The sequence below is a fragment of the Ranitomeya imitator genome, chromosome 2 (genome assembly GCF_032444005.1).
Source record: "Ranitomeya imitator isolate aRanImi1 chromosome 2, aRanImi1.pri, whole genome shotgun sequence".
Lineage (NCBI taxonomy): Eukaryota > Metazoa > Chordata > Amphibia > Anura > Dendrobatidae > Ranitomeya > Ranitomeya imitator.
The window spans coordinates 351,431,076-351,453,006 of record NC_091283.1 but is presented as its reverse complement, the minus strand read 5'-3'; the positions used below and the strand labels follow the sequence as shown (position 1 = coordinate 351,453,006).

The window sequence follows — 21,931 nt, the reverse complement described above, 5'->3', positions numbered from 1 at the left end:
TTAGAGTCTGTAGTTTGATAAATCGACGCATCACAGGTCCGCCTATGGCAGCTTTATTAAATAGTACACGCAAAACGCCAGTGTCAATGTCTAAAGTGAAGAGGCGACTCAGGGATGCTGGCCTTCAGGGCAGAATGGCAAAGAAAAAGCCAAATCTGACACTGGCTAATAAAAGGAAAAGATTAATATGGGCAAAAGAACACAGACATTGGACAGAGGAAGATTGGAAAAAAGTGTTATGGACAGATGAATCCAAGTTTGAGGTGTTTGGATCACACAGAAGAACATTTGTGAGACGCAGAACTACTGATAAGATGCTGGAAGAGTGCCTGACACCATCTGTCAAGCATGGTGGAGGTAATGTGATGGTCTGGGGTTGCTTTGGTGCTGGTAAAGTGGGAGATTTGTACAAGGTAAAAGGGATTTTGAATAAGGAAGGCTATCACTCCATTTTGCAATGCCATGCCATACCCTGTGGACAACGCTTGATTGGAGCCAATTTCATCCTACAACAGGACAATGACCCCAAGCACACCTCCAGATTATGCAAGAACTATTTAGGGAAGAAGCAGGCAGCTGGTATTCTATCTGTAATGGAGTGGCCAGCGCAGTCACCAGATCTCAACCCCATTGAGCTGTTGTGGGAGCAGCTTGACCGTATAGTACACAAAAAGTGCTCATCAAGCCAAACCAACTTATGGGAGGGGCTTCTGGAAGCATGGGGTAAAATTTCTACTGCAATGCTGTAATTGCTGCAAAGGGAGCATTCTTTGATGAAAGCAAAGTTTTGAAGCAGAAAATTATTATTTCAAATAAAAATCTTTTTTTGAAACTTGTCAATGTCTGGACTAGATTTTCAATTCATTTGATTAATAAAAGTATGCGTTTTCATGAAAAACACAAAATTGTCTGGGTGACCCTAAACGTTTGAACGGTAGTGTACCTTTGATCATTGTGGCCAAAGAGTTCTATTTCAACCTCACCGGTCCGGAGGACTTGCTTCCAAAATGCATCAGGCTTGTTTAGATGTTCTTTTGCATACTTGTGATGCTGAATTTTAGGGTATGTGCACACGTCCAGAATGCATGCAGAATTTTTCTGAGATAAACCTGATGTTTTCTGCAGGAATTCTGCATGCATAATTTTTGCGTTTTTTGTGCGTTTTTTTGGCGGATTTTTTTGTGTTTTTTCCCCAGACACTCCAAATGCCATAATTTAATGGGAAATCCGCAAAAAGAATGAACATGATGCTTCCTTTTCCGGAATGCGTTTTTTGTGTGGAAAAAAACGCATCATGTGCACAAAAATTGCGGAATGCATTCTAAATGATAGGATGCATATGCATGCGAATTTTAAGAATTAATATAGCGTTTTTATCGCGAAAAACACGCAAAAAATCCTGAAGAAATCCAGACATGTGCACATACCCTTACGGTGAGGACGTAGGAGACATTTTCTTCTGATGACCATATATATGCAGGTGTCTCTGAACAGTAGAAGAATGTACCACAACTTCAGAGTCAGTCAAATCTTTCTGAAGGTCTTTTGCAGCCAAGTGAGCTTTCTGATTTGCCTCTCTAGCAATGCTACAAGCAGCTCTCACTGAGATTTTGCCTGGTCTTCCAGACCTTATCTTGACCTCCACTGTTCCTGTTAACTGCTATTTCTTAATTACATTTCGAACTAACAGAAAGGCAATTCGATTTATTTGCCATCTTCTTACAGACTTCTCCTGCTTTGTGAGCCTCTTTAAGTGCTAGAGTGCTAGACAGCTGCTTAGCAGAACCTATAAACCAGCCTGATGAACAGACACAAGCCGTCTCGAAAGCTTGCTTTGTAACATCATTCACTATATTTTGTTAGCCATTAAACAGGTATCACACCCACAAGATTCCTATTTTGTTTCTCTCACTGAGAGCACTCCAGATCTATCTATCTATATCCTAAAATACAAAGGAAATGTGTCATCTTTAATTTTAGGCCTTTTATAGCTCATTTCAACTTGCTTAACTGTTCACAATAATAGTTATTTTTGACCACAGATTCTCAAACTTCCCGGGGTTTGTTAAGAGAAATGAAGATGGTATATGTGCAGATCGTAGTAAAATCTACACATGTTCCATATTATTTATGCTAGTTAATAATTGTTATGAGACCTTGAATATTATTAGTGGATTACAGCACTAACAAGCAAGTATATTGTAAAATAGGACATGTGCACAAAACCTGCAGCTGTGGAGTGGTGCCAGATCACCTCTGTAACCGGACATTTACTTGGTTACCCGAGATGTCGCGTCACTGTCCTGTCCAGAGTGTAGCAGCATTAGTCCACACCCGATGTCAGGTCGGATCTTTAGAAACACTTTAATTGCGCATTAGTGCTGCAATCCATTAACCCCTTTACCCCCAAGGGTGGTTTGCACGTTAATGACCAGGCCAATTTTTACAATTCTGACCACTGTCCCTTTATGAGGTTATAACTCCGAAACGCTTCAACGGATCCTGGTGATTCTGACATTGTTTTCTCGTGACATATTGTACTTCATGATAGTGGTAAAATTTCTTTGATAGTACCTGCGTTTATTTGTGAAAAAAACGGAAATTTGGCGAAAATTTTGAAAATTTCGCAATTTTCAAACTTTGAATTTTTATGCAATTAAATCACAGAGATATGTCACACAAAATACTTAATAAGTAACATTTCCCACATGTCTCCTTTACATCAGCATAATTTTGGAACCAATTTTTTTTTTTGTTAGGGAGTTATAAGGGTTAAAAGTTGACCAGCAATTTCTCATTTTTACAACACCATTTTTTTTTAGGGACCACGTCTCATTTGAAGTCATTTTGAGGGGTCTATATGATAGAAAATGCCCAAGTGTGACACCATTCTAAAAACTGCACCCCTCAAGGTGCTCAAAACCACATTCAAGAAGTTTATTAACCCTTCAGGTGTTTAATAGGAATTTTTGGAATGTTTAAATAAAAATGAACATTTAACTTTTTTACACAAAAAATTTACTTCAGCTCCAATTTGTTTTATTTTACCAAGGGTAACAGGAGAAATTGGACCCAAAAAGTTGTTGTCCAATTTGTCCTGAGTACGCTGATACCCCATATGTGGCAGTAAACCACTGTTTGGGCGCATGGGAGAGCTCGGAAGGGAAGGAGCGCTATTTGACTTTTCAATGCAAAATTGACAGGAATTGAGATGGGACGCCATGTTGCGTTTGGAGAGCCACTGATGTGCCTAAACATTGAAACCCCCCACAAGTGACACCATTTTGGAAAGTAGACCCCCTAAGGAACTTATCTGGATGTGTGGTGAGCACTTTGACCCACCAAGTGCTTCACAGAAGTTTATAATGCAGAACCGTAAAAATAAAAAATCATATTTTTTCACAAAAATTATATTTTTGCCCCCAATTTTTTATTTTTCCAAGGGTAAGAGAAGAAATTGGACCTCAAAAGTTGTTGTCCAATTTGTCCTGAGTACGCTGATACCTCATATGTGGCAGTAAACCACTGTTTGGGCGCATGGGAGAGCTCGGAAGGGAAGGAGCGCAGTTTGACTTTTCAATGCAAAATTGACAGAAATTGAGATGGGACGCCATGTTGCGTTTGGAGAGCCACTGATGTGCCTAAACATTGAAACCCCCCACAAGTGACACCATTTTGGAAAGTAGACCCCCTAAGGAACTTATCTGGATGTGTGGTGAGCACTTTGACCCACCAAGTGCTTCACAGAAGTTTATAATGCAGAACCGTAAAAATAAAAAATCATATTTTTTCACAAAAATTATATTTTTGCCCCCAATTTTTTATTTTTCCAAGGGTAAGAGAAGAAATTGGACCTCAAAAGTTGTTGTCCAATTTGTCCTGAGTACGCTGATACCTCATATGTGGCAGTAAACCACTGTTTGGGCGCATGGGAGAGCTCGGAAGGGAAGGAGCGCAGTTTGACTTTTCAATGCAAAATTGACAGAAATTGAGATGGGACGCCATGTTGCGTTTGGAGAGCCACTGATGTGCCTAAACATTGAAACCCCCCACAAGTGACACCATTTTGGAAAGTAGACCCCCTAAGGAACTTATCTAGAGGTGTGGTGAGCACTTTGACCCACCAAGTGCTTCACAGAAGTTTATAATGCAGAACCGTAAAAATAAAAAATCATATTTTTTCACAAAAATTATATTTTTGCCCCCAATTTTTTATTTTTCCAAGGGTAAGAGAAGAAATTGGACCTCAAAAGTTGTTGTCCAATTTGTCCCGAGTACGCTGATACCCCATATGTGGCAGTAAACCACTGTTTGGGCGCATGGGAGAGCTCGGAAGGGAAGGAGCGCCGTTTGACTTTTCAATGCAAAATTGACAGGAATTGAGATGGGACGCCATGTTGCGTTTGGAGAGCCACTGATGTGCCTAAACATTGAAACCCCCCACAAGTGACACCATTTTGGAAAGTAGACCCCCTAAGGAACTTATCTGGATGTGTGGTGAGCACTTTGACCCACCAAGGGCTTCACAGAAGTTTATAATGCAGAGCCATAAAAATAAAACAAAATTTTTTTCCCACAAAAATTATTTTTTAGCCCCCAGTTTTGTATTTTCCCTAGGGTAACAGGAGAAATTGGACCCCAAAAGTTGTTGTCCAATTTGTCCTGAGTACGCTGATACCCCATATGTGGGGGGGAACCACCGTTTGGGCGCATGGGAGGGTTCGGAAGGGAAGGAGCGCCATTTGGAATGCAGACTTAGATGGAATGGTCTGCAGGCGTCACATTGCGTTTGCAGAGCCCCTAATGTACCTAAACAGTAGAAACCCCCCACAAGTGACACCATTTTGGAAAGTAGACCCCCTAAGGAACTCATCTTGATGTGTTGTGAGAGCTTTGAACCCCCAAGTATTTCACTACAGTTTATAACGCAGAGCCATGCAAATAAAAAATATTTTTTTTTCCACAAAAATTATATTTTAGCCCCCAGTTTTGTATTTTTCCAAGGTTAGCAGGAGAAATTGGACCCTAAATGTTGTTGTCCAATTTGTCCTGAGTACGCTGATACCCGATATGTGGGGGGGAACCACCGTTTGGGCGCATGGGAGGGCTCGGAAGGGAAGGAGCATCATTTGGAATGCAGACTTAGATGGATTGGTCTGCAGGCGTCACATTGCGTTTGCAGAGCCCCTAATGTACCTAAACAGTAGAAACCCCCCACAAGTGACCCCATATTGGAAACTAGACCCCTCAATGAACTTATCTAGATGTGTTGTGAGAACTTTGAACCCCCAAGTGTTTCACTACAGTTTATAACGCAGAGCCGTAAAAATAAAAAATCTTTTTGTTTTCCCACAAAAATTATTTTTTAGCCCCCAGTTTTGTATTTTCCCAAGGGTAACAGGAGAAATTGGTCCACAAAAGTTGTTGTCCAATTTGTCCTGAGTACGCTGATACCCCATATGTTGGGGTAAACCCCTGTTTGGGCACACAGGAGAGCTCGGAAGGGAAGGAGCACTGTTTTACTTTTTCAACGCAGAATTGGCTGGAATTGAGATCGGACGCCATGTCGTGTTTGGAGAGCCCCTGATGTGCCGAAACAGTGGAAACCCCCCAATTATAACTGAAACCCTAATCTAAACACACCCCTAACCCTAATTCCAACGGTAACCCTAACCACACCTCTAACCCTGACACACCCCTAACCCTAATCCCAACCCTATTCCCAACTGTAAATGTAATCTAAACCCTAACCCTAACTTTAGCCCCAACCCTAACTGTAGCCCCAACCCTAACCCTAACCCTAGCCCTAACCCTAGCCCTAACCCTAGCCCTAGCCCTAACCCTAGCCCTAACCCTAGCCCTAACCCTAGCCCTAACCCTAGCCCTAACCCTAGCCCTAACCCTAACCCTAACCCTAACCCTAGCCCTAACCCTAGCCCTAACCCTAACCCTAGCCCTAGCCCTAACCCTAGCCCTAACCCTAGCCCTAACCCTAGCCCTAACCCTAGCCCTAATGGGAAAATGGAAATAAATACATTTTTTTTTATTTTTCCCTAACTAAGGGGGTGATGAAGGGGGGTTTGATTTACTTTTATAGCGAGTTTTTTAGCGGATTTTTATGATTGGCAGCCGTCACACACTGAAAGACCCTTTTTATTGCAAAAAATATTTTTTGCAATACCACATTTTGAGAGCTATAATTTTTCCATATTTTGGTCCACAGAGTCATGTGAGGTCTTGTTTTTTGCGGGACGAGTTGACGTTTTTATTGAAAACATTTTTGGGCACGTGACATTTTTTTATCGCTTTTTATTCCGATTTTTGTGAGGAAGAATGACCAAAAGCCAGCTATTCATGAATTTCTATTGGGGGAGGCGTTTATACCGTTCCGCGTTTGGTAAAATTGATAAATCAGTTTTATTCTTCGGGTCAGTACGATTACAGCGATACCTCATTTATATCATTTTTTTATGGTTTGGTGCTTTTATACGATAAAAACTATTTTACAGAAAAAATAATTATTTTTGCATCGCTTTATTCTCAGGACTATAACTTTTTATTTTTTTGCTGATGATGCTGTATGGCGGCTCTTTTTTTGCGGGACAATATGACGCTTTCAGCGGTACCATGGTTATTTATATCTGTCCTTTTGATCGCGTGTTATTCCACTTTTTGTTCGGCGGTATGATAATAAAGCGTTGTTTTTTGCCTCTTTTTTTTTTTTTCTTACGGTGTTTACTGAAGGGGTTAACTAGTGGGACAGTTTTATAGGTCGGGTCGTTATGGACGCGGCGATACTAAATATGTGTACTTTTATTGGTTTTTTTTTCTTTATTTAGATGAAGAAATGTATTTATGGGAATAATATTTTTTTTTTTTTTTCATTATTTTGGAATATTTTTTTTTATTTTTTTTACACATTTGGAAAATTTTTTTTTTACTTTTTTACTTTGTCCCAGGGGGGGACATCACAGATCAGTGATCTGACAGTTTGCACAGCACTCTGTCAGATCACTGATCTGACATGCAGCGCTGCAGCCTTCACAGTGCCTGCTCTAAGCAGGCTCTGTGAAGCCACCTCCCTCCCTGCAGGACCCGGATCCGCGGCCATCTTGGATCCGGGGCTCGAGCAGGGAGGGAGGTGAGGAGACCCTCGCAGCAACGCGATCACATCGCGTTGCTGCGGGGGGCTCAGGGAAGCCCGCAGGGAGCCCCCTCCCTGCGCGGTGCTTCCCTGCACCGCCGGCACATCGCGATCATCTTTGATCGCGGTGTGCCAGGGGTTAATGTGCCGGGGGCGGTCCGTGACCGCTCCTGGCACATAGTGCCGGATGTCAGCTGCGATAAGCAGCTGACACCCGGCCGCGATCGGCTGCGCTCCCCCCGTGAGCGCGGCCGATCGGCTATGACGTACTATCCCGTCCAGGGTCAGATAAGCCCAGGGCACCTCGACGGGATAGTACGTCTAAGGTCACAGAGGGGTTAATATTAATCTTTTATTACTTGTTTTAATAGTCTAATTTAGCAATTTTACACCCAACAACAATACTGCATGTTCTTTTCCTGGCATGAAGCTACTTAGCAATGTTACATGTTCTAGTTGTGTTGCATTTTTTGGTAAGGGGAAGGGGGTAATAACCCTTTCACGCAGGCCCTTGCGAATTGCCTTTCGTTTTTTGCTCCCCTTCTTCCCAGAGCCATACATTTTTTATTTTTCCATCAATATAGCAGCATGAGGGCTTGTTTTTTGCATTGTATTTCTGAATTACACCATTGATTTTTACCATATGGAAAACAGGTAAAAAAAAATTCCAAGTGCGGTGAAATTACAAAAAAAGTGCACAACTGTTTTTTTTTAAAAAATTTAACATGTTCGCTATGTTGTAATACGGACCTGCCATTATGATTCCCAAAGTCAGTACAAGTACGCAGATACCAGACATGTATAGGTTCTTTTTATTTAAGTGATGAAAAAAAAACCTGAAATTTGAAAGAAAAAGAAATTGCTTATGTCGCCATTTTCTGAGACCTAAAGCATCTCCATTTTTGGTGTGAAGGTTTATTTTTTGCACCCTGAGATGAAGTTTTTATTGATTCTGTTTTGGGGTACAAACAGTGTTTTGGCTCTTTACCTGGATGTACAGTGCAGAGTACGCAGCTCCTGGTGAGGACCCAAGGGGAGCGTGTGCCCACCCCAAGGCACGTTTCGGGCTTGCCTTCGTCAGGGGGCACACAAAACCCATGTCCTATGCAGTATTTAATGCAGTCATTGCCGCCAGTCCCAGAGAGGCATCGCGTAACCGGAAGTGACGTCCCGGACAGAAGTGACGCGCGTTTCACTATGCCAACCATGACGCCACCAGGCGTCGGTGTCACACAGCAAAACGCGCATGTGCCATCACTGCGTATAGACGCCGAAAGCTGGGGGAGCGGAGCAAACATGTGCGTGCAAGAAGGGGGCGCACTGCCGCTGAATATACAAGATAATATAACAACCAGACTCTGGAATGTACAGATCCACCATAACCAAATAGTAACCAACACTCCATTAGGTGCTAAATAGAGCAGAATATCCGAACGATACAGGATGCCAACACCTACCCTTACTTAATATGTATAAATACATTTGTGAACGACAAAAAAATAATAATTAGAAAAAAAAATAAACAAAATTATTACACGCCATATATTGATAACAACCAAAAAATATATAAGAAAAATATAAGGAAAATGAACAGTGTCATCATATTTTGAATATCGGCATGCGGAACCATTCCTCAATCGTCAAGAGGAGGGATATCCATCCAGTTCAGTCACACATAGAATATACCGCAGGATGGAAAGGATTATCCAACAAAAGGGGGGGACGGAAAGCACCAAGGCCCCATCACTGCACAGCCATATCCTTAGTAAAGTACATGAAAGACCAATGGCCGTATAAATGAAAGGATCAATACCCCCATATATTACAACAGAATAACACCAATCATGGCCAAGTCGCCTAAGTATACATTAGAAATACCTGGTATGTGTCACAGTGGGAAGCCAGGAGTCCACCCAGACTAAGGATATGGCTGTGCAGTGATGGGACCTTGGAGTCCCTGGGCAACTTGTACCGCCACATAGTGCTTTACCTCCCCCCTTTTGTTGTCCATTTATCTGTTCTTTGTTTGATTACTGTTTTATTGGATATTTAATAAATTTGTATATTTTATGGGACTATTTGACTGCATTTTTGTGATGGTTTTGTACATTGGACAGAAAAGTACATCCGATAGCAGAACCCCTGCTTTGATGTAGGCTCTGGAAGTGAGCCTGCATCAAAGCTGGGACATGTCACCCATTTTGAACAGCTGACATGTGCCCGCAAGATGCGTGGGCGGAATCGCCATCTGTTCACACCTATTAATTACGGTAGTTAAATGCCGCTGTTAAACTCTGACAGCAGCATTTAACGCGCACGTCCGTCTATCGGCCGGAAATGCGCACACCGCTGACCCATGATCAGGGGTCAGTGGTGCATTGGCATGACAACCAGAGATCTCGAGACCTCTATGGTTGTTGATGTCAGATTGCCATGAGCGCCACCCTGTGGTCGGCGCTCATAGCAATGCTGTAATTCTGCCACATAGGGGCGATCTGAGCATCGCTCCTATGTAGCAGAGCCGATCAGGTTTTTTTTTTCCCCACCACTTAGATAAAAAAGAACCTAGACATGTTTGGGGTCTATGAACTCATAATGACCTGTAGAATCATAATGGCAGGTCAGTTTTAGCATTTAGTGAACCTAGCAAAAAAGCCAAACAAAAAGTGTGGGATTGCACTTTTTTTTGCAATTTCACCGCACTTGGAATTTTTTCCCCCATTTTCTAGTACACGACATGGTAAAACCAATGATGTCGTTCGAAAGTAAAACTCGTCCCGCAAAAAATAACCCCTCACATGGCCATATTGACAGAAAAATAAAAAAGAGAGTTATGGCTCTGGGAAGGAGGGGAGCAAAAAACAGAAACGCAAAACCAAAAAAAAGCTCCGGGGGTTAATGGGTTAAATGTCGCTGTCAGTGAATGATCAAGTTGAAAAACTACTCTTAGGACACTTAAGAAATGGTTGAACCACAAACAAATTAATGCAATGCTAAGCTGTTTGAGTACTTGGATTGAAGACTAAAGTGGTACAGCTACCGTGAAGTTATGCTATCCCACACCATAACCCGAGGAGTAGGGCCAGTGTGATGTTCCTTCATGAAAGTCTCTAAATTGATCTCACGTCACTGCTCTCAAAGGCTAAAAGGTGCAGAGCAAAACAACAACTGAGGTTGGAATAGAGATCTATCTTCTTCAGGAATGAGTCTCGATTCTCTCCTGGACATGATAGCTGAAGATTCGTCTAAAGATCAACGACTTGATCACTTTTTTCACAACATCATGAATGGCCTTCTTGAAGAAAAGTCACATCGTTTCTAATCCCGGGATTATTGTGTTGGATAAGTGGCAGCGATGAACCACCGCAATCTGTGACAGATTGTGAAGTCTCTGCAGGTAGGAGCTCTGCTGTTTACACCACCAGGCATGAATATCTGCTCCTACTGCACTTCTTCGGTGTCCTACTTAATAGACATGACCTGATCCCAAACAGTGCAGAGACCATACAAGGAAGCAGCAGTGTGTATGTGTGCTTAGCTAATTTAAATTAATGTAAAATCTCCTAGTCCAGATGAATTACATTCTAAGGTAAAGAAAGAGTTAAAGAGTTGCAGAACCACTAGCCAGAATCTTTGAAAAATTCCAGACAACAGGTGAAGCCCCAGAAGACTGGAGAAGGGAAAATGTCCCTATCTTCAAAAAAAGAAAGAAAACGGAGACCAAGAATTTACAGGACTGTGAGTCTTACTTCTATACCAGGAAAGATCTTTGAACAAATTATTAAACAACATGTATGTAAGTACTTGGATAAGAATATAGTAATTAACCAGAGCCAGCATGGGTTTATAGCAAACAAGTCATGTCAGACTAATCTAATTTCCTTTTGTGATGGAATCACTGAATGGGTGGATCAGAGAAATACGGTAGATATAGTATATCTCAACTTCAGCAAAGTACTTGATAAAGTATCTCATACTATCCCTTCTTGAAAAAATGACCAAGTATGGGATTGACAAGGCTATAGTTTGGTGGATTCATAACTGGCTCAGTGATTGCACTCAAAGAGTGGTAAATAAATGGTTGCACATCCAAATTGGAAGAGTGTTTCAAATGGGGTACAACAAGGCTCTATCCTGGCCCCAGTGGTGTTCAACATTTTTATAAATGACCTAGATATGGCAACTGAAGGTAAACTAACCAAACTTGCAGACAATGCAAAGCTAGGAGGGATAGCTAACACTAGAGATGACAGAGAAAAGATTCAGAAGGATCTAGATTGAAGCTTCAACAATGGGCAGTGACTAATAGAATTGTATTTAATAGGTAAAAATGCAAAATTCTACATCTGGGAAAGAAAACCGAAAATTACATCTACAGAATGGGTCTAATAGAACTAAGCAACAGTACGTGTGAAAAAGGCTTGAGTATATTAATACAGGTCCTTCTAAAAAAAATTAGCATATAGTGTTAAATTTCATTATTTACCATAATGTAATGATTACAATTAAACTTTCATATATTATAGATTCATTATCCACCAACTGAAATTTGTCAGGTCTTTTATTGTTTTAATACTGATGATTTTGGCATACAACTCCTGATAACCCAAAAAACCTGTCTCAATAAATTAGCATATCAAGAAAAGGTTCTCTAAACGACCTATTACCCTAATCTTCTGAATCAACTAATTAACTCTAAACACATGCAAAAGATACCTGAGGCTTTTATAAACTCCCTGCCTGGTTCATTACTCAAAACCCCCATCATGGGTAAGACTAGCGACCTGGCAGATGTCAAGAAGGTCATCATTGACACCCTCAAGCAAGAGGGTAAGACCCAGAAAGAAATTTCTCAACAAATAGGCTGTTCCCAGAGTGCTGTATCAAGGCACCTCAATGGTAAGTCTGTTGGAAGGAAACAATGTGGCAGAAAACGCTGTACAACGAGAAGAGGAGACCGGACCCTGAGGAAGATTGTGGAGAAGGACCGATTCCAGACCTTGGGGAACCTGAGGAAGCAGTGGACTGAGTCTGGTGTGGAAACATCCAGAGCCACCGTGCACAGGCGTGTGCAGGAAATGGGCTACAGGTGCCGCATTCCCCAGGTAAAGCCACTTTTGAACCATAAATAGCGGCAGAGGCGCCTGACCTGGGCTACAGAGAAGCAGCACTGGACTGTTGCTAAGTGGTCCCAAGTACTTTTTTCTGATGAAAGCAAATTTTGCATGTCATTCGGAAATCAAGGTGCCAGAGTCTGGAGGAAGACTGGGGAGAAGGAAATGCCAAAATGCCTGAAGTCCAGTGTCAAGTACCCACAGTCAGTGATGGTGTGGGGTGCCATGTCAGCTGCTGGTGTTGGTCCACTGTGTTTCATCAAGGGCAGGGTCAATGCAGCTAGCTATCAGGAGATTTTGGAGCACTTCATGCTTCCATCGGCTGAAATGCTTTATGGAGATGAAGATTTCATTTTTCAGCACGACCTGGCACCTGCTCACAGTGCCAAAACCACTGGTAAATGGTTTACTGACCATGGTATTACTGTGCTCAATTGGCCTGCCAACTCTCCTGACCTGAACCCCATAGAGAATCTGTGGGATATTGTGAAGAGAAAGTTGAGAGACGCAAGACCCAACACTCTGGATGAGCTTAAGGCCGCTATTGAAGCATCCTGGGCCTCCATAACATCTGAGCAGTGTCACAGGCTGATTGCCTCCATGCCACGCCGCATTGAAGCAGTCATTTCTGCCAAAGTATTGAGTGCATAACTGAACATTATTATTTGATGGTTTTTTTGTTTGTTATTAAAAAACACTTTTATTTGATTGGATGGGTGAAATATGCTAATTTATTGAGACAGGTTTTTTGGGTTATCAGGAGTTGTATGCCAAAATCATCAGTATTAAAACAATAAAAGACCTGACAAATTTCAGTTGGTGGATAATGAATCTATAATATATGAAAGTTTAATTGTAATCATTACATTATGGTAAATAATGAAATTTAACACTATATGCTAATTTTTTGAGAAGGACCTGTATAAGATGCGCCATTTCTGGGATGGCTGAGAGCTGATGGTTTTTAGCCTCTGGGGCTGCCAATATCCATGGCCTCTTCACAGACTATTAATATCAGCCTACAGCTTTTATAGGGGGACCCCATGTCAATATTTTGTGTCCCACTGTAAAATAGCCAATAAAGGCTAAGCAAACAGCTGTGAGCTGATATTAATAGCCTGGGAACCTTTATGGTTATTGGCTCCTTTCCAGAATATTAACATCAGCTGTCAGCTTTCCCTCTGCTGGTTATGAAAATTATGCCGTGCTAGATATAGACACTGACATTCACCGCAGCGCGTCCGCCCCGATGCTCTTTTCTGACTCCTTTCTCAGGCCCCCAAAAAAGTGTTAACTAAGTACCCTTTATTTTCTTGCACTGTAGCCGTTCACTTACTACAGGGTATTCAATCATTGTTTCTGTCCCCCCCCCTCCACATAAAGTACGACCACTATCTATATGCCTTTATATACAGCATTCTAGAATGCTGTGTATATATAGTAGGCCCACTGCCTGTATACCCTTATATACAGCATTTTATAAAGCACAACCACTATCTGTATGCCCTTAAGACTTGCCTAGCCCCATACAATGGGCTTTGCTAGTCTTAATCCGGGGCCTTCTCCTCTTCTATCACCGTCCTTCTTTCTTTGAGTCGATGACGCGTCCTATGTCATCCACACGGTGTCTTCCATCGTGCTCCTGTGCATCGCACTTCTTTCTGCCCGTTGCAGTACTTTGCTTTGTGCTCGGCAGAGAAGTGTTCCTGCACAGAAGCGTGATGAGGGAGGTTGTGTGGATGATGTAGAACACATCATCCACGGGAAGGACTGTGCCGGATGAAGACCAGCGCCAAACATAACACCGGACCGCCCCGTAGGTGAGTATAAGAAGTTATTTACATTATGCACATTGGCTTAGGGACATACCGTATATACTCGAGTAGAAGCCGACCACCCCCCCTAATTTTGCCACAAAAAACTGGGAAAACTTAATGACTCGAGTATAAGCCTAGGGTGGAAAATGCAGCAGCTACTGGTAAATGTCAAAAATAAAAATAGATACCAATAAAAGTAAAATTAATTGAGACATCAGTAGGTTAAGTGTTTTTGAATATCCATATTGAATGAGGAGCCCCATATAATGCTCCATAAAGTTTATGATGGCCCCATAAGATGCTCCATATTAAAATATGCCCCATATAATGCTGCACAAATGTTAATAATGGCCCCATAAGATGCTTCATAGAAACTTTTGCCCCATACAATGCTGCATAAAGGTTGATGGCCCCATAAGATGCTCCATAGATTTTACTCCATAGATTATGCCCCATGAGATGCTCCACACATTATGCCCCATGAGATGCTCCACACATTATGCCCCATTTGCTGTTGCTGCGAATAACATAAAATAAAAACACATACTCGCCTCTCTTCGCTCAGGCCCCCGGCACTTTCCACTGCTGCGCGCTGCTCTGTCTTCCATCCTCTGCACTGACTGTTCAGGCAGAGGGCGGCGCGCACACTAATTACGTCATCGTGCCCTCTGACCTAAACAGTCACAGCCAGAGGACAGAGCGGCCCGCAGCTGTGGAAAGGGGAGAGGTGAATATCGCGCAATGCTCACCTTCCCCGTCATACTCACCTGCTCCCGACGCGGTCCCTGGCAGCTTCTCACTGTCAGATGGTCTCCGGGAGTCGGCAGTGTCTTCCTATGTTCAGCTGTCACGAACAGCTCATTAAAGTAATGAATATGCATCCATATTCATTACTGAGCGGTTCCACGTGACCGTTGAACAAAGGAAGAGCTGCCCGGAGACCATCGGACATGCAGGGACCGCGCCGGGAGCAGGTGAGTATGTGACAGCCGCCGCTCCCCCTCCCCCGCCGACAATGACTTGAGTATAAGCTGAGAGGGTCACTTTCAGCCCAAAAAAGTGGGCTGAAAATCTCGGCTTATACTCGAGTATATACGGTATGTACGGTACAGCACTGTAGAAGGGTGTGTATAAGGGCATATAGGTTCTGGTGGTACTATATATGGGGAAAACCTGGTGACAGGTTCCCTTTAAGAAACCTATGGAACTAGGTAAAAAATAGCATTTTTTGGATGGTGAAAAACTTGTAATTTAAATATTGATGAAGGCTGAGCTGCAGGTGGTCTGTGTCTCTTCATAAGTTTAAGGCCGGGGTCACACTAGCGTAGAATACGGACGAGCGCTATGTGAGAAAACATCGCATGGCACTCGGACCAGTGTTAATCTATGGGGCAGATCACATCTGTGATTATTTTTTCATGCCGAATCAGCATACGAGAACAATCGCAGCATATATACCTGACAGGGGCCCATACATTCTGATATCATCAGTAATATATACCTGACAGGGGCCCATACATTCTGATATCACTAATATATACCTGACCGGAGCCCATACATTCTGATACCATCAATTATATATATATATATATATATATATATATATATATATATATATTTCTGACAGGAGCCCATACCTTCTTATATCATCACTAATATATACCTGACAGGAGCCCGTACATTCTGATATCATCAGTAATATATACCTGACAGGGGCCCATACATTCTGATATCAAAAATAATATATACCCGACAGGGGCCCATACATTCTGATATCATCAGTAATATATACCTGACAGGAGCCCGTACAGTCTATATCTACAATAATATATACCTGACAGGAGCCCGTACAGTCTGTATCTACAATACTATATACCTGACAGGAGCCCATACAGTCTGTATCTACAATAATATATACCTGACAGGAGCCCATACAGTCTGTATCTACAATAATATACACCTGACAGGAGCCCGTACAGTCTATATCTACAATAATATACACCTGACAGGAGTCCGTACAGTCTATATCTACAATAATATATACCTGACAGGAGCCCATACAGTCTGTATCTACAATAATATATACCTGACAGGAGCCCATACAGTCTGTATCTACAATAATATATACCTGACAGGAGCCCGTACAGTCTGTATCTACAATAATATATACCTGACAGGAGCCCGTACAGTCTGTATCTACAATAATATATACCTGACAGGAGCCCATACAGTCTATATCTACAATACTATATACCTGACAGGAGCCCGTACAGTCTGTATCTACAATAATATATACCTGACAGGAGCCCATACAGTCTGTATCTACAATAATATATACCTGACAGGAGCCCGTACAGTCTGTATCTACAATAATATATACCTGACAGGAGCCCATACAGCCTATATCTACAATACTATATACCTGACAGGAGCCCGTACAGTCTGTATCTACAATAATATATACCTGACAGGAGTCCGTACAGTCTGTATCTACAATAATATATACCTGACAGGAGCCCATACAGTCTATATCTACAATACTATATACCTGACAGGAGCCCGTACAGTCTGTATCTACAATAATATACACCTGACAGGAGCCCGTACAGTCTGTATCTACAATAATATACACCTGACAGGAGCCCATACAGTCTGTATCTACAATAATATATACCTGACAGGAGCCCATACAGTCTGTATCTACAATAATATATACCTGACAGGAGCCCATACAGTCTGTATCTACAATAATATATACCTGACAGGAGCCCGTACAGTCTGTATCTACAATAATATATACCTGACAGGAGCCCGTACATTCTGTATCTACAATAATATATACCTGACAGGAGCCCGTACAGTCTATATCTACAATAATATATACCTGACAGGAGCCCATACAGTCTGTATCTACAATAATATATACCTGACAGGAGCCCATACAGTCTGTATCTACAATAATATATACCTGACAGGAGCCCGTACAGTCTGTATCTACAATAATATATACCTGACAGGAGCCCGTACAGTCTGTATCTACAATAATATACACCTGACAGGAGCCCATACAGTCTGTATCTACAATAATATATACCTGACAGGAGCCCGTACAGTCTGTATCTACAATAATATATACCTGACAGGAGCCCATACAGTCTGTATCTACAATAATATACACCTGACAGGAGCCCATACAGTCTGTATCTACAATAATATATACCTGACAGGAGCCCATACAGTCTGTATCTACAATAATATATACCTGACAGGAGCCCATACAGTCTGTATCTACAATAATATATACCTGACAGGAGCCCATACAGTCTGTATCTACAATAATATATACCTGACAGGAGCCCATACAGTCTGTATCTACAATAATATATACCTGACAGGAGCCCGTACAGTCTGTATCTACAATAATATATACCTGACAGGAGCCCGTACAGTCTGTATCTACAATAATATATACCTGACAGGAGCCCGTACAGTCTATATCTACAATAATATATACCTGACAGGAGCCCGTACAGTCTATATATACACTAATATATACCTGACAGGAGTCCGTACAGTCTGTATCTACAATAATATATACCTGACAGGAGCCCGTACAGTCTATATCTACAATAATATATACCTGACAGGAGCCCGTACAGTCTATATATACACTAATATATACCTGACAGGAGCCCGTACATTCTGTATCTACAATAATATATACCTGACAGGAGCCCGTACAGTCTATATCTACAATAATATATACCTGACAGGAGCCCATACAGTCTGTATCTACAATAATATATACCTGACAGGAGCCCATACAGTCTGTATCTACAATAATATATACCTGACAGGAGCCCGTACAGTCTGTATCTACAATAATATATACCTGACAGGAGCCCGTACAGTCTGTATCTACAATAATATACACCTGACAGGAGCCCATACAGTCTGTATCTACAATAATATATACCTGACAGGAGCCCGTACAGTCTGTATCTACAATAATATATACCTGACAGGAGCCCATACAGTCTGTATCTACAATAATATATACCTGACAGGAGCCCGTACAGTCTGTATCTACAATAATATATACCTGACAGGAGCCCGTACAGTCTGTATCTACAATAATATACACCTGACAGGAGCCCATACAGTCTGTATCTACAATAATATATACCTGACAGGAGCCCATACAGTCTGTATCTACAATAATATATACCTGACAGGAGCCCATACAGTCTGTATCTACAATAATATATACCTGACAGGAGCCCGTACAGTCTGTATCTACAATAATATATACCTGACAGGAGCCCGTACAGTCTGTATCTACAATAATATATACCTGACAGGAGCCCGTACAGTCTATATCTACAATAATATATACCTGACAGGAGCCCGTACAGTCTATATCTACAATACTATATACCTGACAGGAGCCCGTACAGTCTGTATCTACAATAATATATACCTGACAGGAGCCCATACAGTCTATATCTACAATAATATATACCTGACAGGAGCCCGTACAGTCTATATCTACAATAATATATACCTGACAGGAGCCCATACAGTCTATATCTACAATAATATATACCTGACAGGAGCCCGTACAGTCTGTATCTACAATACTATATACCTGACAGGAGCCCGTACAGTCTATATCTACAATAATATATACCTGACAGGAACCCGTACAGTCTGTATCTACAATAATATATACCTGACAGGAGCCCGTACAGTCTGTATCTACAATACTATATACCTGACAGGAGCCCATACAGTCTGTATCTACAATACTATATACCTGACAGGAGCCCGTACAGTCTGTATCTACCATACTATATACCTGACAGGAGCCCGTACAGTCTATATCTACAATAATATATACCTGACAGGAGCCCGTACAGTCTGTATCTACAATAATATATACCTGACAGGAGCCCGTACAGTCTATATCTACAATAATATATACCTGACAGGAGCCCGTACAGTCCATATCTACAATAATATACACCTGACAGGAGCCCATACAGTCTATATCTACAATAATATATACCTGACAGGAGCCCATACAGTCTGTATCTACAATAATATACACCTGACAGGAGCCCGTACAGTCTGTATCTACCATACTATATACCTGACAGGAGCCCGTACAGTCTGTATCTACAATAATATACACCTGACAGGAGCCCGTACAGTCTATATCTACAATAATATATACCTGACAGGAGCCCGTACAGTCTATATCTACAATAATATATACCTGACAGGAGCCCGTACAGTCTGTATCTACAATAATATATACCTGACAGGAGCCCGTACAGTCTGTATCTACAATACTATATACCTGACAGGAGCCCGTACAGTCTATATCTACAATAATATATACCTGACAGGAGCCCGTACAGTCTGTATCTACAATACTATATACCTGACAGGAGCCCGTACAGTCTAGCGTCTTCACCAGTGAGCTGACTAGACTGTATGGGCTGCAGTCAGGACCTGGCAGGAGCCCATATATTCTGCTGGTTTTAATAATTTATACCTTGAAGGAGCACATACAGTCTAGTGTCATGTATTTACTGCAGTCAGGGCCAGGCAGCAGCCCATAAAGTCTGCTATCTTCAGGAATATATACCTGACTGCAGTCCATACACTCTAGCATCTTCAGTACTGAGCCGGCTACACTGTATGGGCTGCAGTCAGGACCTGGAAGGAGCCCATACACTCTAGGCTCAACCATAGTAATACCAGAGCTGTGTGCTCCACACCAGAGGAAGGACAACCTACACACAGCCACAAGTCTGTACACCACTGCGGAGTATGGCAGCGTTATATGAGGAAGCGTCATATATAATCCTGAGAGATTAACGGGGCTCCAGAACCTACCTCCACCTGCAGAGCCGCACTCCACATATATGGCTGCTCTGTGCACACAGGACCTGTGATGAGGTCACAGGAGGGGAGGAGTCAGGGGTCACATGATCAGGGGCCTCAGTGTATGCAGGACTCTGCTGTGCTGGTTGTCATGGTGCTGGATGAGAGGAAGTTTATGTGTGGGGTCAGGAGGGGTTTACAGGGTGGATGTAGCAGAGCCGCGTGTGTACGAGGTGTACGGAGCGGAGCCGTGTGTGTACAAGGTCTACGGAGCAGAGCCATGTGTGTACGAGGTGTATGGAGCGGAGCCATGCGTGTACGAGGTGTATGGAGCGGAACCGCATGTGTATAAGGTGTACGGAGCGGAGCCATATGTGTACGAGGTGTATGGAGCAGAGCCATGTGTACGAGGTGTACGGAGCGGAGCCGTGTGTGTACGAGGTGTACGGAGCAGAGCCATATGTGTACGAGGTGTACGGAGCAGAGCTGTGTATGTACGAGATGTACAGAGTGGAGCCGCGTGTGTATGAGGTGTACGGAGCAGAGCTGTGTATGTACGAGATGTACAGAGTGGAGCCGCGTGTGTATGAGGTGTACGGAGCAGAGCCGTGTATGTTACCGTTAAAAAACATATACATGTAGTACAAAGCATATACAGTTCTGGCAAAAATTAAGAGACCACTGCAACATTTTCAGTTTGTCTGATTTTTCTCTTTATAGGTATCAGTTTGAGTAAAATGTAAATTGTTCTTTTATTCTATAAATTACTGACAACATGTCAACGAAGTTCCAAAGCAATAAATTTTGTATTTATTTTCTGAAAATGAGAAATGGTCAAAATAACAAAAAAATGCATTGCTTGCAGACCTCAAATAATGCAAAAAAGTTCATAATCATTTAGAAACAAGAATACTAATGTTTTAACTCAGGAAGAGTTCAGAAATCAACATTTTGTGGAATAACCATGATTTTTCATCACAGCTTTCATGCGTTTTGGCATGCTTTCCACCAGTCTTTCACACTGCTCCTGGTGCAAAAATGTAAGCAGTTGTTCTTTGTTTGATGGCTTGTGATTATCCATCATCCTCTGGATTACATTCCAGAGGTTTTCAATGGGGTTCAGGTCTGGAGATTGGGCTGGCCATGGCAGGGATTTGATGTGGTGGTCCTTTATCCACACCTTGATTGATCTAGCTGTGTGGCATGGTGTATTGTCCTGCTGGAAATACCAGTCCTCAGAGTTGGGGAACATTGCCTGAGCAGAAGGAATCCACTGTTTTTCCAGGATAACTCTGTATGCGGCTTGATTCATACGTCCTTTGCAAAGATTAACATGCCCAATTCCAGCCTTGCTGAAGCATCCCCAGACCAACACCTGGTCGTCTAATGGATAGACGGAGAACTGGAGAGGCGGACAAGCCACAGCGTCTTGCATCCATTGTGAGATTTGGTGGAGGATCGGTGATGATCTGGGGATGCTTCAGCAAGGCTGGAATTGGGCAGGTTAGGCTTCTTTCACACTTCCGTCGGTACGGGGCCGTCACAAAGCGTCGGCGCGACGTATAGATGGAAGTCTGTGAAATTTTGAGTGACATGAGCAGCAGACGCAGTGTTTCAACGCGTCTGCTGTCCAATGTAAAGTCCCAGGGAGGAGGGGGGGGGATTTCCGGCCGGGCATGCGCATTAAAAAATGCACGATAGGACGTACGAAAAAACTTTCCCTTGAACGTTTTTTCGATACAACGGCCCGCCAAATACCGACGCATCCAGTGCACGACGTATGGAACGTGTTTCCATAGGTCGCGATGTGTCGGTAATACAAGTCTATGTGAAAAAAAAACGCATCCTGCGGGCAACTTTGTAGAATGCGTTTTTGTCACAAAACGACACATTGTGACGGTTAGCTGAAAACGTAAGTGTGAAAGAAGCCTTAATCTTTGCAAAGGACATAAGAATCAAGCCTC

The 21,931-nt window shown here is 42.3% G+C and overlaps 1 protein-coding gene across 1 annotated transcript in view; it reads right to left on the bottom strand.

The window, feature by feature from the left end:
- LOC138663757 (zinc finger protein 1-like) overlaps nt 1-20,025 on the bottom strand; it is a 28,128-nt gene extending 8,103 nt beyond the window's left edge. Inside the window, exon 1 of the mRNA XM_069750084.1 lies at nt 19,980-20,025. The gene's annotated coding sequence lies outside the window, so the exon portion shown is untranslated. The remainder of the gene's footprint in view (nt 1-19,979) is intronic.
- Nucleotides 20,026-21,931: the final 1,906 nt, after the last annotated feature.